The sequence below is a fragment of the Nanorana parkeri genome, unplaced genomic scaffold (assembly GCF_000935625.1).
Source record: "Nanorana parkeri isolate BGI_ZX_2015 unplaced genomic scaffold, ASM93562v1 scaffold1017, whole genome shotgun sequence".
Lineage (NCBI taxonomy): Eukaryota > Metazoa > Chordata > Amphibia > Anura > Dicroglossidae > Nanorana > Nanorana parkeri.
Genome location: NW_017307285.1, coordinates 222,089 through 235,891, shown reverse-complemented (window position 1 = coordinate 235,891; position 13,803 = coordinate 222,089). Strand labels below are relative to the sequence as shown.

At 45.3% G+C, this 13,803-nt stretch overlaps 1 protein-coding gene across 2 annotated transcripts in view; it reads right to left on the bottom strand.

Moving 5' to 3' along the window:
- Positions 1–9,138, bottom strand: part of CPT1A (carnitine palmitoyltransferase 1A) — a 72,672-nt gene extending 63,534 nt beyond the window's left edge. For both annotated transcript variants that reach the window (XM_018567180.1, XM_018567181.1), the window contains exon 1: positions 9,066–9,138. The gene's annotated coding sequence lies outside the window, so the exon portion shown is untranslated. The remainder of the gene's footprint in view (positions 1–9,065) is intronic.
- Positions 9,139–13,803: the final 4,665 nt, after the last annotated feature.

Here is a 13,803-nt window from a genome sequence, read left to right as displayed (position 1 = left end):
ATATATATATATTACCAACCTTGTTTAATTTATCATCAGCATGTTCCCATTTACAGCAGCCCCATCAGGGGAATAAGAAAATAGCTAGGCTGTCATTGCCTAACTGTCCTTGCTAGTTGGCTGGCCATTATGCCAATCCAGTGGCAATGGACACATATTTCAGATTAGGAGTTATGATCTTCCCCGAAATCTCTAACTGCATGCTTGTCATCAGTGTCGGAATTGAGGCTAAACACAACTAGCATTTGAAAAAGCAGATCAGCAATGGCAGCCTCTGTACTTCTTTCAGTGCGGGTTTCCTAATTTGAGGATTGATCACAGCCGTGCGTTGAGTATCGCAAAAAAAGGTATATGTAACTTTTTTCTGCGATTGCCGCATGGATGTAACCCCATTGTAATCAATCGTGCGGCCCCAGGACGTGCGTCCTGGATCGCCCAGGTCTGCACCAGCCCTCAAGTGTGCATGCTTTTTCAGTACTTTAAATAAACTGACACACAACAGAGAGTACACTGCAAATATTTGTAGACATAAAAAGGTACATAATATAATGTGTTGTATAAACATCTAAGACCATAGCCTGCAGCCAAACAGAGTGTTAATCATCACCTTGTCATACAATCATACAATTCACATAGAGTGTAAAATAAACCTAGAACAGTACCAGTCTCTCATCCAGCTCTAATCCCAATTCTGTTCAAGATGGGAACAAAACACAGTAACAATAAAATGTGTCTGTTTACAGGACATGAAAAAGGAAATAATAGAAATGTGTGCCGCTTTTAAAAAGTGTTGTATTATTTAAGGAACTCCAGTACTAATAAATATCATTGTATGCATACTGCCCCTAATGGTGATTGTTACTTCTGTTCCTTTGATAATAATGGCCAAGGACACACACAGTGCAGAGTACAGGGTCACACCCAGCATGCTTTGTATTACACTTCATTCATATAATGGTAACTGAAGGAATGGAAAGGATGGACCCCTCTATACAGACAGATGAGAAGGCCAACTTATACAAGGAGACTTGTATAAGACTTGGTCCTTCACCAAAGCTTATGTCATGAACTATCTTATAATTAGTGACATTGTGTATCCTTATCTGATAACATGGGCAGCAAATTCATTTTCACTGCTGGAAAAAACTTCGGCCTGTTCTTCTTTTTACAGGAAACCGGTACAAATATATTTTCAGACAACGCTAAGAACAAAGTACTCTGGGCCTTGTTTCTCAGTGTCTGGAAGAAGAGCTGTCTGTACTACCATAATATCCAATCAAACACTTCAGCTGATTTGCCATCATGCGACAAAGTAAGAGTAGTATTTGATTGCTACCACAAACACACATTTACATTAATAATAATGGTAACAAGCGTTGAGGTGTTTTCCACAGAAAGAAAACAGTTTCAGTTTTCTTTAAAGTGACAGGATCATTTTTCCCTCCCCCCAATGTTATAGAAAACAGCGATAGTAAATTAGAATCACTTGCAGAATTGAGTGATAGCGTTTCGTTGGGAAATTCGTCATCAGACACTGAAGGCGAATTTCCCAACAAATCGCTATCGCTCAATTCTGCAAGTGATTCTAATTTACTATCGCTGTTTTCTACCTGGTCTAAAACCGCTTTTGGACCTAAAGGGACGCTTTTTGGATGCCATGGACGTTCACAAGTTTACAGGCAGAAAGAACAGCAGAAAGAACAGCAAACGTGCAGGCAGGGCACTGGACAGAGCTCTGGGGACAAAATTGAAGTGAAATAGTTTGATACATAAGTGTAATTATAGCAGGATTGCATTGTATTCTGTGTAAATGTAATGTTTTCACTTTTGAATTTCCTGCCGGCTCCGCCCTCCGCTGTGACGCCCGAAAACGAAAGTAAAACTCAGAAGCCGGCATCGGCCGGCCGCGTACAGCAGAGGACACAGCGGGCTCGCAGGAACAAGGTCACTTTTCTGTGCATTCCCGAGTTTGGCTCGGGGTTGCCACTCTTGGTACTGAAAGTTAACCCCGAGCCAGACTCGGGAATACCGCCAGGGAGGTTAAAGCACTTACCTTAAATGATGTTTCTTAATCTGATCTTCCTGTCCTTTTCAGCCTTCTCTCCAGCGCTGAGGCGGGTGTCCGATCCAGCGCGGACTCCTCTGTCCTTACTGGCACTTCCTGTCCTGTGCCTGCATGCGGGTCCACGTGTCCATAGACTTACCTTATGTCTCTCCTCGTCTCCCGCCCGAAAATCCGAACGGCGCATGCGCCCGCCCCAAGATGCTTTACGGCTGCCCGAGCAGTTTCGGATTCTCGGACGGGAGGGGGCGGCGAAGACAGGGGTAAGTTTAAACCGATTTTACCGTTCTTGGCGGTATTCCCGAGTGTGGCTCGGGGTTAATTTCAGTACCAAAAGCGGTAACCCCGAGCCACACTCGGGATTACACAGCGCTTCACTTACCTTCTCCCTATGAGCCGTGCTGTGTCCTCCAGCCGATGCCGTCTTCCGTGTTCCATCCCTTGCGAGCGGCCGCGTTGGGAAATAAAAAAAAAAGAAATATTGGGAAAAAAATCAGACCGCCAGGGAGGTTAAAGCGTAAGAAAAAAAAAAAAAAAAACGGGAGGGTTTAGAAACCCTTTAAGGCCTATTCACATGGGTGGCAAAGGGGCAATAGTGGCTATGAGTAAGTTTGGGGGCTGAAACATGTAAACATTTGTTTGTTTGCTGCTGTCATGCCTTTTTGCAAATAAAGTACTGGATGGACGGATCCCGTTGCGGGTGCCAGTTTTTTGGCCATTGAGCAGTAAAAAATAGTCAGTTGATCCACGTTTTACTGCCTCCAAATGGCCACCTAAAACCTAACATGATGGCCACTCAGGTATTTAAACATGCCACGTTTGGCAGGCGATGCCACTTGCCAGAACGCACACATTGACATCAATAGGACTGCACTGCAACTGGTTGCCACACGGTACTGCAATACTGTCTCTCCATTGAGATAAAAAGAAAACAGGCATTTAGGAAGCAGCAGAACTGCCTCCTGAACACCTGTAAACCAACTGTCAACCGCCGTAAAAGTGGCCCAAGAAGGACAAAACAAATGAAGATTTTGACTGCCATAAAATGTTCCACTTTCATTAAAGTTTTCTTTACCCTAACTTTCATAAAATCGGCCCCAAAGGGTTTTTCCAGACACTCTGATAAATGAGAAATTCTAAACTCCATATAGGATGTTTGCAGTAAGCGCCTTTGTGTGAAGATGACTTCTGAACCGAGTGGTACATTTTTGTACACAAGCGTCTATCTATCCATCCATCTATCTATCATTAGAACGCAGCTTCTGTCCTTCTCTATGGGAGTGCGCGGCCGTACGCGTCCCTACGCTCACCACAAGTGCAGGTCCATGTGGGTGCGGGTGTCCTGGCTCGGACGCAGACAGGATCCACCCTGTCAACGTACGAGTATGGGCACCCACACGGACTGCAGGGCGGGCGAGCGTAGGGCGGCGTACGGCCGCGTACTCCCATAGAGAAGGACAGGGGCTGCGTACTAATCACACGAAGCACCTGTCCTTCCCGGGAGCTGCCCGATACGGCCGTGCACCCAGCTGCGTGCTGGCTATTTTTCGTGTGAAGGAGGCCTTAGTGTAGATTAAAGGGGAAAAATATGATGACATATTTCCTGTTCAAGATCAATTAATTATCTCTTACTGATAAGTAGCAGACAGTTAGTTCTAATTGTTAATGAATTGCTGCTCAGTGTCGGGCTGTGTGTTCTGATTGGTGTTTTTAATCAAGCTCCATGTGATTAGAATTCCTAGAAGTAATAAAGGCAATAAAGGTGACAACATGGGAGGGGTGGAGATAATAGGCCAGATAATGGAAACATTCATACAGGTATGATTCATAACAATTGTTACCCAAGAAGTTGTTGGAAAATGAAAGAAAATATCTGACTGGCTGTTGTAAACAACACCTTAATGTTCAGGTCTTTATATCATGCCACACTGAGGCGCGTTGTGTGGTCCCTTTAATCATTAGCACAATGAGTGCATGATTCTACCTGTGTATTCTTTTGGTGCAGATAATAGTAAATATAACATCTCATTATTTGTAATTGGTAGACTCATTACAATTCTTTACACTAGCACTAGGCAATATTGTAAAATACATCTATAGTGATTTTAAAGAAAAATATAATCAGCCCCCCCTCACCTCTTTTGGCTGCTGCATTTTTTATTTCTGCTTATCCCATCCAGAGATGCTGTATATCCTCCTCGTAGTCTCTGTGATGTTATCACAGGAACTACAGCGTTCTTCTCGCCATCAAAGTCAGGATGGGAGAAGGTATCCTGTGTTTCTTCCTATAGGTCTTCTCTGTGATGTGGACAGTTCTGTGCTGTCAATCACAATGCCTTGGCAAGAGACAGCTGGGACCAGTGCTGACTGGCAATGAGGAGGAGGATTCCCAGCAGTCACAACACATGAGAACCCTGTTCCTCTGCCTTCATGATGGTACAGCATTCAACAGGATGACAGCGCTGCAGTGATTTTACTGGAGAGAAATCCAAATTGTCACCCTGTTGTAAATGGCGCTGGCAGGATCACCAGGTATTTTTGTACAACTACAAAAGGCCAAATCACATTTAAAATGATGCAGTTTTCCATATAAGATTATGATTTCCCACTACAGTGTTACTTTAAGGTCAGAAAATGGAACAATCTAATAGCTGTTTATAGTGTCCACTAACTGGTAAACTGGAAATGTGTAAGAGCAGAAATACAATTTTAGGGCCCATTCACAGTGTTGCACGTAATTACTTTGTGAGGTCAGTGCACAATGGGGGGAATTTATCAAAACTGGAGCAAACAGTATATGGAGCAGTTGCCCATGGCAACCAATCAGCATCTCTCTACAGTTTGCTAAGGTGAGATTTGAAAATGAGAGAGAAATGCCGATTGGCTGCAGTGCAAATCTGCTCCAGATTTTCTCTGCTCCAGTTTTGAAAAATTCCCCCCATTGCGTTTGGTGAGCCCATCCATCTTTAATATGCACCCATGGTCTAAAAATCACACCCGGATAATTTGTTTGCAACACAGGTGTTACTGGTGTTGCAGTGCAACGGGGGGTCAGGCGCTTTTCTCGTGTGCATGTACGCACCTTGAAGTCCCATTGGAAAGGGGATGAGGGGGGTATGGATTGGAGAAAATACCTTTCTGAGAGGATAATCAGGGGACATGGTCATTTTGCCCTAAACAAGCTAAGAGACAGCGTGCCTCATTCAGACGGGTTTTCACCAATGAGAATGAGCAATTCTTGCTGGTAAAGAAACTAGCCCCGTGCCAGCAGCTCACGTGTAACCACTCATACCAGAAGTTACATGTAATTAGGGCCTCTAACCATCTCTGGATGCAGACAGTTTGTGTCCAGGACCGTTGGTTCTGGCTGCACACAAACTGGATGCGGGTAACTGTCCAGTATGCAATGAAAGCACAGAGCTGCATCTGAATGCAGGACTATATTTGCCATTGAGAATGAGGCCTTAGGACCTTGTCACAATATCCAGTGCGTTCCGGTGTGATTTGAGCCTGGAACGCGCTGGATCGCATAGATAAAGCTGGGCAGTGTTCTGGGGCGTGTCGGTGCCAGACACGCCCCCCACCAGCAATGCTGCATGCACTATTTTTTCAGATCGCATTTTCGGCAGGGCAGTTCATTGCCACTCATTGCAGATGCAGGTGTGGAACGGAGAGCATTTCTGTACCTCGCGGTCCGGTGCGGGCGATCGCACTGTGGGGTGGGGGGGGTCTGCTGTGTCATTGATGTGACTGGCACCGACATGCCCCATCCCGTCCCAAAATGCTGCCCGGCTTGAGCTATGCGATCCAGTGTGTTCCAGGCTCGAACCGCACCAGAACACACTGGATATGGAGTGACTGAGTCCTCAAGGGCCCAATTTAAACCAGTGCACTGCTGCAACAAGCAAGTCACTGCAAAGCATGGTAACACATCATGTACGTTGGTGTGATGCAGTTGAATTTATCTCGAAATGCATGAAAATATGTATCCTGTATGGCACCTTAACGCACCTCCCCAGCACACCTGCATCTGCGATGAGTGGCAATGCACGCAATGCTAAAAATGCTTTTCAAAATGTTAATTGTGCGTTAGGCAGCCCATTTGAACGCATTTGAGTTATTAATGCATGAGCATTGAAGTGGACATAGACCCACCAATTTAATGTCCCCAAAAACAGTTACTTTTAAGGCGTGCCAACTGTCAAGGTTGCCACTGCGCTTATTTCAGCTCTTACCTAAACTTTCAAGATGGTTGTTGTCATAGCTGATCACATGTGCAGCACCATGGCAACCAAAATCCAAATAGAGGCCAAATTGGAACCGTCCTTGGCTGTATGTCAGGGGTGGGCAACTCCAGCCCTCCAACTGTTCTTTAACTGCAAATCCCAACATGCCTCTGTGAGTCATGCCTGTAACTGTCAGTCTTGCAATGCCTCGTGGGACTTGTAGTTCCACAACAGCTGGAAGGCTGGAGTTGCCCAGCCCTGCTGTAAGGGATTGGCGGTTATAGTTCTGCTTTTGATGCATTGCAGAGGACCGGAGTGGTGCAAATGGTCCATTGTCTCTGCTCAAGCTTATGCATCTGAATTCTCGTGCATGTGTATTTAGCGTGTTTTTGTTTCCTCCAATAAAGGTTTAAAAAAGTATAGGTTGCTAGGGAGTGAGGTCTTGTTGTCATGCTCAACAATGCACTTTACATGTGTTTCCATTAAAGTCTATGGGGCCAAAAACACAATATGGGGAATTTCTGAACACTGGAGCAATTGCTCAAGGCAACCACTCGGCCTCTCTCTTCAGTTTGTTCAGTAAAGCTTTGAAAATGAAAGAGAGAAGCTGATTAGTTGCCATGGGCAACTGCTCCAGATCCCGTCTGCTCCGGTTTCCATCATTTCCCTCCAATGTGCAGCACCAAAAGAAGCGGCCGCAGCTTTCCATTGCAGTATGTTGCAAAGATGTGAATGGGCACCACAGGGAATAATGGGATTTCCACAGAAGCCCGATAAATCACATTAGTGTGAACGGGGGCAAATACTGCTAATGAAAGCCCATGCCAGGCAGTATGGTGTAATGCACATCTGCTTCCAAGGACACCCTAGGGCCCCATTCCCACCAGGGCGGATGCGATTCCGCACAAATTTTAAAAGGGCGGTCTTGGGTGTTTCTATTTGCGTTTCAGCACTGAAACGCAATTAAAAATGCCCAAAAATGCGCTAATCAGCGTCTTTCCATTGAAATCTGCATGGAATCCTCGCTGGTCAGGCGGTTCGGATCGCGCGTGAACGGTCCACATCGGAATGTATGGGATCGTTCATGTCGACGGTTCAGCCCGGACAAATCGAACCGCCCTGGTGTGAACGTGCCCTCAAAGTGAAATATGCAACACACAGAACCCGTTCCCACTAGGGCCGTCGTTTTAGCAGGCAGGCTAGTGCGTTGCAGCAGCTGCTGCAATGTGCGTTGTATAGCACACTGCTGGAGCTGCAACTGTTTACATTTTTTTTTAACTTTATCTGTAGTGTACAATGTGTACACTCTATTATGTGTGCACAGAACACATAGAAAACAATTGTTTTCTGTGTGTCCTAGCGGTGACCTGCAGCGATACGGTGTGGTAAAATGCAGGTCTACGCTGTGTGTAAATGGAGCTGAAACATATTTATAAGAGCAGCACGGTCCAAGATAAACAAGGAAGCTCAGGAATAACATTTCACATGGCAGCCTGCTGGGGGAAGAGCAATGAGGGCAGAAGGAGGATACGTATATTGTATACAGCAGACTATGTATATGATATCCATGCAGCAGCAGCCACCTTCCCTCATCCTCTCCACACTCCCTTTATAGTTAAGGGCACAGCCGCACACTACTCTATTCCTATAGCAGTCCCCGCCCCTCTGTTGACGTCACGCACCCAACCCCCAAAACTGCTCGGAGAGCACATGACGGCGGCTTCGCAGAAAGTAGGTAAAAGGTCGCCGCTGTGCAGTGCACGCCGCTCCGATAGGCTGAGCTGCTCTCCGCTTCTCTGGATGGAACAGCATCGAGTAACATTAATCAATGAAGAAAAGGAAGGTTCTCTTTACAATGTAGACTCAGGGCAGCTCCAGACAGCGTGTGGCATGCTAATTCATTGCGGGCCGAGCCAGAGCTTTCCCCTATGTATCAATTGTGAAAAGAAACAATAAATGCATGCATCATTGTCATCATATCATAGTAGAAGGGTTTACATGGAGCACATGAAGGGTTAATCTGCTTCAAAGCCTGCGATCAGACGTAGCATGCCATTGTAAAGACTGATGAAGGCAATATAAAGGACCGTTCAATGCAATCACTGCTCCTACACATGATGGCAATGTTTATAAACATACAAGTTATACATGTCAATAGAAAACAAGCACATACATACAAGTAAGGTCTGATCAGAAGGAATGCAATGTCTGATGCATCACTGAATGGCAGGCAGAGTAAGAAAAGAAAAATCAAGCAAAAGTAAATAGAACATTTTGAACCATTTTACACATTGGTTAACTAGCACGGTGCAAGACGTGCTAACCCACAGCAACCGGATTGCTGCTGTTCAGTGCAGTTTCTTTTATCTGGCTACCCATAGCAACCAGAATACAGCTGTACAGGAAAGATCCTTTCATCAGATTACAGCTGATCAGTCCGATTAGGGAAATATCCTTTTAATGTGGTTGCCCAAAGCAACCAGATCACAGCTGTTCAGTGTGGAGCTGATGGAAGATCACCGGTTGCTAAGGGTTGCAGCACTTTGACCATCGCTTTTTCGCCTTATTAAAGGCCACGGCATTGCAAGGGTTACTCAACCCAGTCACTACATCATCGCCATTCACGCTACGTCATAGTGTCAGGGTGACACCGGTACAAAGTTACCACTTGCCTGCATTGGCAAGCCATTGAGCTGCCGGGAGAAGGAGCATTGCATAGAATACACAGGGAGAAGGGATGTACGGTTAGAAGTTGCTAGAATGGAAGCATGTGTTACCTGCCTGTGCTCTCCTCTTGACAAGCTACAGTCGGAGCTGTGCAGATCCCCAAGCCTGTGTGCCCTGCAACCCTCACAGAATGGAAAGTCAGCCCCCTCCGCCCAGCGCCTTCCTACTAGAGGGAGGGACCAGCATTGTTTCCTGATACAAACTACACAGCCTGGGACTTCCTAGCTGCTGCCATGGAATTTCATTCAAACCCACAAGTGGCAGGGGAGGCTTAGGAAATGCCTGGCTTCATGCTTGTGATTTCAGTATTCTGGTTAGCGCACAGGAGAACTTCCTGAATTTGGGCAACGATGCGGAAAAGACGCGTCAAAGTGTCGACAGACGTTGCAGTCTGATTGGTCGGTTTACTATATCCAAGAAGAAAATTACACAGAACCACAACTGCAACACAGCTGCTCATTTGGAGGGACTGTCTCTCTTTGGGAACCAAATCCCCCCCCCCCCCCCCTTTTCTTTCATAGCTGTCTCTCTTTTTGGTCTGATGTATAGAACTCTATAGAAAAATATGTAAGGGGTTCATTTATAAAAGTTCCTTTCAGCGCGTAGCTAGACGGTTCCCTTTGGCATGGCACTAGCACCCTAGATGGAGTACTATACTCAGCAGCACCATCTAGGGGGCTAGTGTTGTGCAACCGGCATCCATCTGGGGTATAAATGAACCCCTAAAGCTGGGCATACACTAATATTTTCTTCATTCAACCCCTAGGACTGAACAAAGAAAGTCATTTTGGTGTCACCCCCTATGAAAAGTCACGGACCGAGAGCCCGACAGCGTCAGGAGAGAGGAGGGGACCCGGCGGCATACCTTATCCCGCCGGGTGAACGTCCCCTCCTCTCTCTGCTGTTGTCCATCACCGTGCATGCGCGATGACGTTACGGCGGGGGGTGTCACCCGGTCTCCGCCCCCGAGTGACACCCAGCCTCGGGATACCCATGCTGCAATGGTCACGTTTGGCAAGCAGCACCACCTGCCAAATGCAACATGCTTTATAAAATGTGCCGCACTGTGTACTAACCTGAGCAGCTGCCAAATTAGGTTTTAGGTGGGCAGTTGGGGCTTCTGTATCACTGTTGCAGATTTTTCCTAGCTTCTTGTTTAGTGAAATTGGTGTCACTGTGACAATAGGGCTTCATTCACTTGTACGGTAAAAAAAAGGTGACAATGACAGCGGTTTCACTAGACAGGAAGTGAGGGAAAATCTGCAACAGACACAGGCGGCTATAATAAAATCCTACAAGGCTAATACAGGGTTTCCACAACTCTACTTTGTTCCTGTTGTAGAGTTACCCTCACTTCCTGTATAAAGATACAAACTGTCATCGCTCCAGCAATGAAAGGATACAGTGCTGGTGCAGAGGAACCTCTATTAAAGATTCATTCAAGTGTTTCTTTTTATAGTAAATAACGATAGCCAGGGCTTTGCAGCTCTCTCCGGATCTTTGCACAACACTACAGGACAAATAGAAAGCACACCAGCATCTTATACTGTTATTTTATAATGCTATCTGATACTCACAAAGGTTCCTGGCAAAAAATATATCATATAATGTATCCAAGGTGGCACCTGCTCTACCAACTAGATGCAGGACATAATCTACTCTTGATCTTGCTAGGCAGCATGTAGTCATTGCCCTTAAAGTGACACTAAACCCAAGAGTTCAATCTTAAAAATGCATTTGGGTACCTTAAAGTGGACCTTTACCCTTTAAAAAAAAATAACAACAAACACACTTTTTGTATTGTTTAATAATGACAATCTACTAAGAAATACTTCAAGATAATTGCCGGCTTTGTATTCTTTGCATACCTTATGTCTCTTTTCTTCCTCAGTCTTCTGACAGTGGCCATGTTTACTAAGGGCAGATTTCTAGCTCTCTTTTTACTTCCTGGATTTCTGGCACATGTGACTAGACATGTGACAAGGACATGTGACCATGCACATCATCTCAGGGGAGGAAAATGCCTTTCCCTGAGATCCCCTGAGATTACAGATGACATTTTGCAGCAATGCTCTGCTGATGTCAAGGCAATCACAGTGTGGATTTCTTTGGCAAGCTGAAGTCATTTTGCCCTTTCAAAGCAGGAAGTGAATGCTCTGCAAGTGTAAGTATTTCACAATCACAGCGTTTTACACCTGACATGTCTATGTTATTATTAATTATCACACATAGAGGGATGCAACTTTAGAATCTGATTTTTGAGTGTAAAGCTGGCCATGCACCTTACAACCATCGCAAGACTTTTGTGTTGCGATGGTTGTAAGGTAATTAAAAAAACGTACGATCTGCCCATCTTGGACAGGCAGATCATACTTGCAAACATCGCAAGCACGCCCCGCTGAGGGGCGGGCTTCCGATGACTGCAATACTGAACGAGCAGTGTGCGCTTTACGCACACCGGCCCGTGCGGCATTTGTCTTACGAGATGGCCACAAACCCGCCAACACTCGTACGATTCTCGGCGTGTAAGACAAAAGACGTGCGACCGTACAGTGGAAACGGCCGCACGCCTTCTATACACCTGCCGATTATCGTACGATCGCGGGATTTCCCACGATTATCGTACGATAATCGGCAGGTTTATGGACACTTTAAAAGACCTTTAAATATTAACAACAATGTATCTTATTTGTATATCACTCAGCTGTAGATCCTAAAATCATCTCTGAATACATACTGACACTGTCCTTCCTTCTGGAGTGTTTCTGATTTTGTTCCCCAAGGTCCCTGTGTGTGCTGTAAAGTAGTCACCGCTCCAAGCTCACTCCTGTGATGGACTACAATCTCAATACAAATTAGTAGACTAAACATGAGATTGTAGTTCATCATGGGATCGAGCTTGGAGTGGCGGCTACTTTACAAAAAAATGTCGCACAGTCTCCTACAGGAACTTGCTCTAGGCAGCCTAATAGATAACTTTCTAAATGGCTACTTATATTTATAAGGGTTAACACCGTAGAACAGTGGTTTCCCACCTTCGGGGCACAGCCGCCCTCCTGTCTGCTCCAACCTGGCAGCGCCAGAGTAGGGTTGCCACCTGTCCAGGATTCACCCGGACAGTCCGGGTTTTGAATGCTGTGTCCGGGTTTCATGGCAGCAGAAACCCGGACACAAGAGGTCAGGAAGACAGGGGCAATCAAAATTAAGATAGGGGCTACTGGCCCCCCACTGAAAATAGTCTCAACTGTGATATTTACATATTAATGGTTGGCGCTATTTACATATGAATAAGCCACAACTCATTCTCCCCCAAAAAAATATCCGTGCGTCGTTGGAGTGCTCGGGTTACGCTTGAAGGAAAGGTGGCAACCCTACGCCAGAGTGGTGCTTGGACTAGTGACTGTCTGTGCATCTTTGCTGCTATCTCTTATGTGTCTTCCACTCCCATGGACTGTCCCCCCTGTTCTACGCTGGTCTGTCCGGTTCACCGGGCAGCTGCGGCTTGTGGATGTTCGCACCTTGTTGTGACAGGAGAATATATGTGTGTGCCCCGGGCCCAGGAGGATCAATATGTACCTTCTTCCCTTCCCTTCTATGCCTTGAGCACTGGGCACCCTCACAGACATGTTCCACATCTCAGGGAAGCAGGGTTCTTGTGCTAGGTCCAGGCTTCAAGGTACAGCTGTATGTGTTAGACTGTTCTGGCAGAGTTACCCGGCGTAAAGGCTGCAGAGTATTTGAGTGCGCTAGACAAAACTGCAAGGGTAAGTTTTCTCTAATTTAAAGTGACATTAAACCCTCAGATTTTTTTACATAAACCAATACTGTAATGTGCGCCTTACTGTAATCCATGGTTGTTTCCCTTCTCTTTGCTGCTCTTCCTTTTAAATCCTCATGTCTTCTCATGCTTGGGGCGAACTTCCCTTTGCAGCTGAGGCCTCTTCCTGTAGTGCTGGCTCAGGTTCAAAACCTACACACAGACACCATGTAGCCATTCCTGAGACAAGGCAGTCTGCTGCAAAACAGAAGTTCTGCCCAGCATGAGAAGAGATACAGATTTAAAAGGAAGAGCAGCAAAGAGAAGGGAAACAACCATGGATTACAGTAAGGCGCACATTACAGTATTGTTTTATGTTAAAAACTTTGAGGGCTTAATGTTACTTTAAGCCTAAAAACACAATCAGAACACCAAATGAAGTGAAATGATTTTTTGTAAACAAATGATCTGGGTTTGAGCATGCAAATATCTTAAACCTTCATCTTCACACAGCAGGTCTGGAATTTGAAGTTACACCCAGTGAAAACAATAGTTATTGGCTAAGAAAATAGCAACCTGGCTGATGGACAGTTCACCTGAAGGCGATTGTGTCTGCAAAATTCTTTGAGATATAATGATTGTCACATGATCAAGGGGGGCAGATTATTAGCTTTGTGGGTATCTTAACCACTTGAAGTCCGGGGTGTTAAACCCTCTTCCTGTCCAGGCAATTTTTCAGTATTCAGCGCTGCGGTACTTTGACTGACATTTATTCCGTCATGCAATACTGTACTGGAATTCATTTTATACCATTTTCTGGAGACACATAAGACTTTCTTTTTTTTTAATACTATATAACGAAAAAATGTACCACATATTTTGGGAAAAAAACTCAGTTTTTCCTACATTATGTTATGAGACATTTATTATTACCCAAATGTTTTGTAAAATATAAAACATGGGTTGAAGTAAGTCAGTGCTGGATGTTTACAATGCAAGCGGTTTTCCCGCTTGTGCGCGCACTAAGCAGC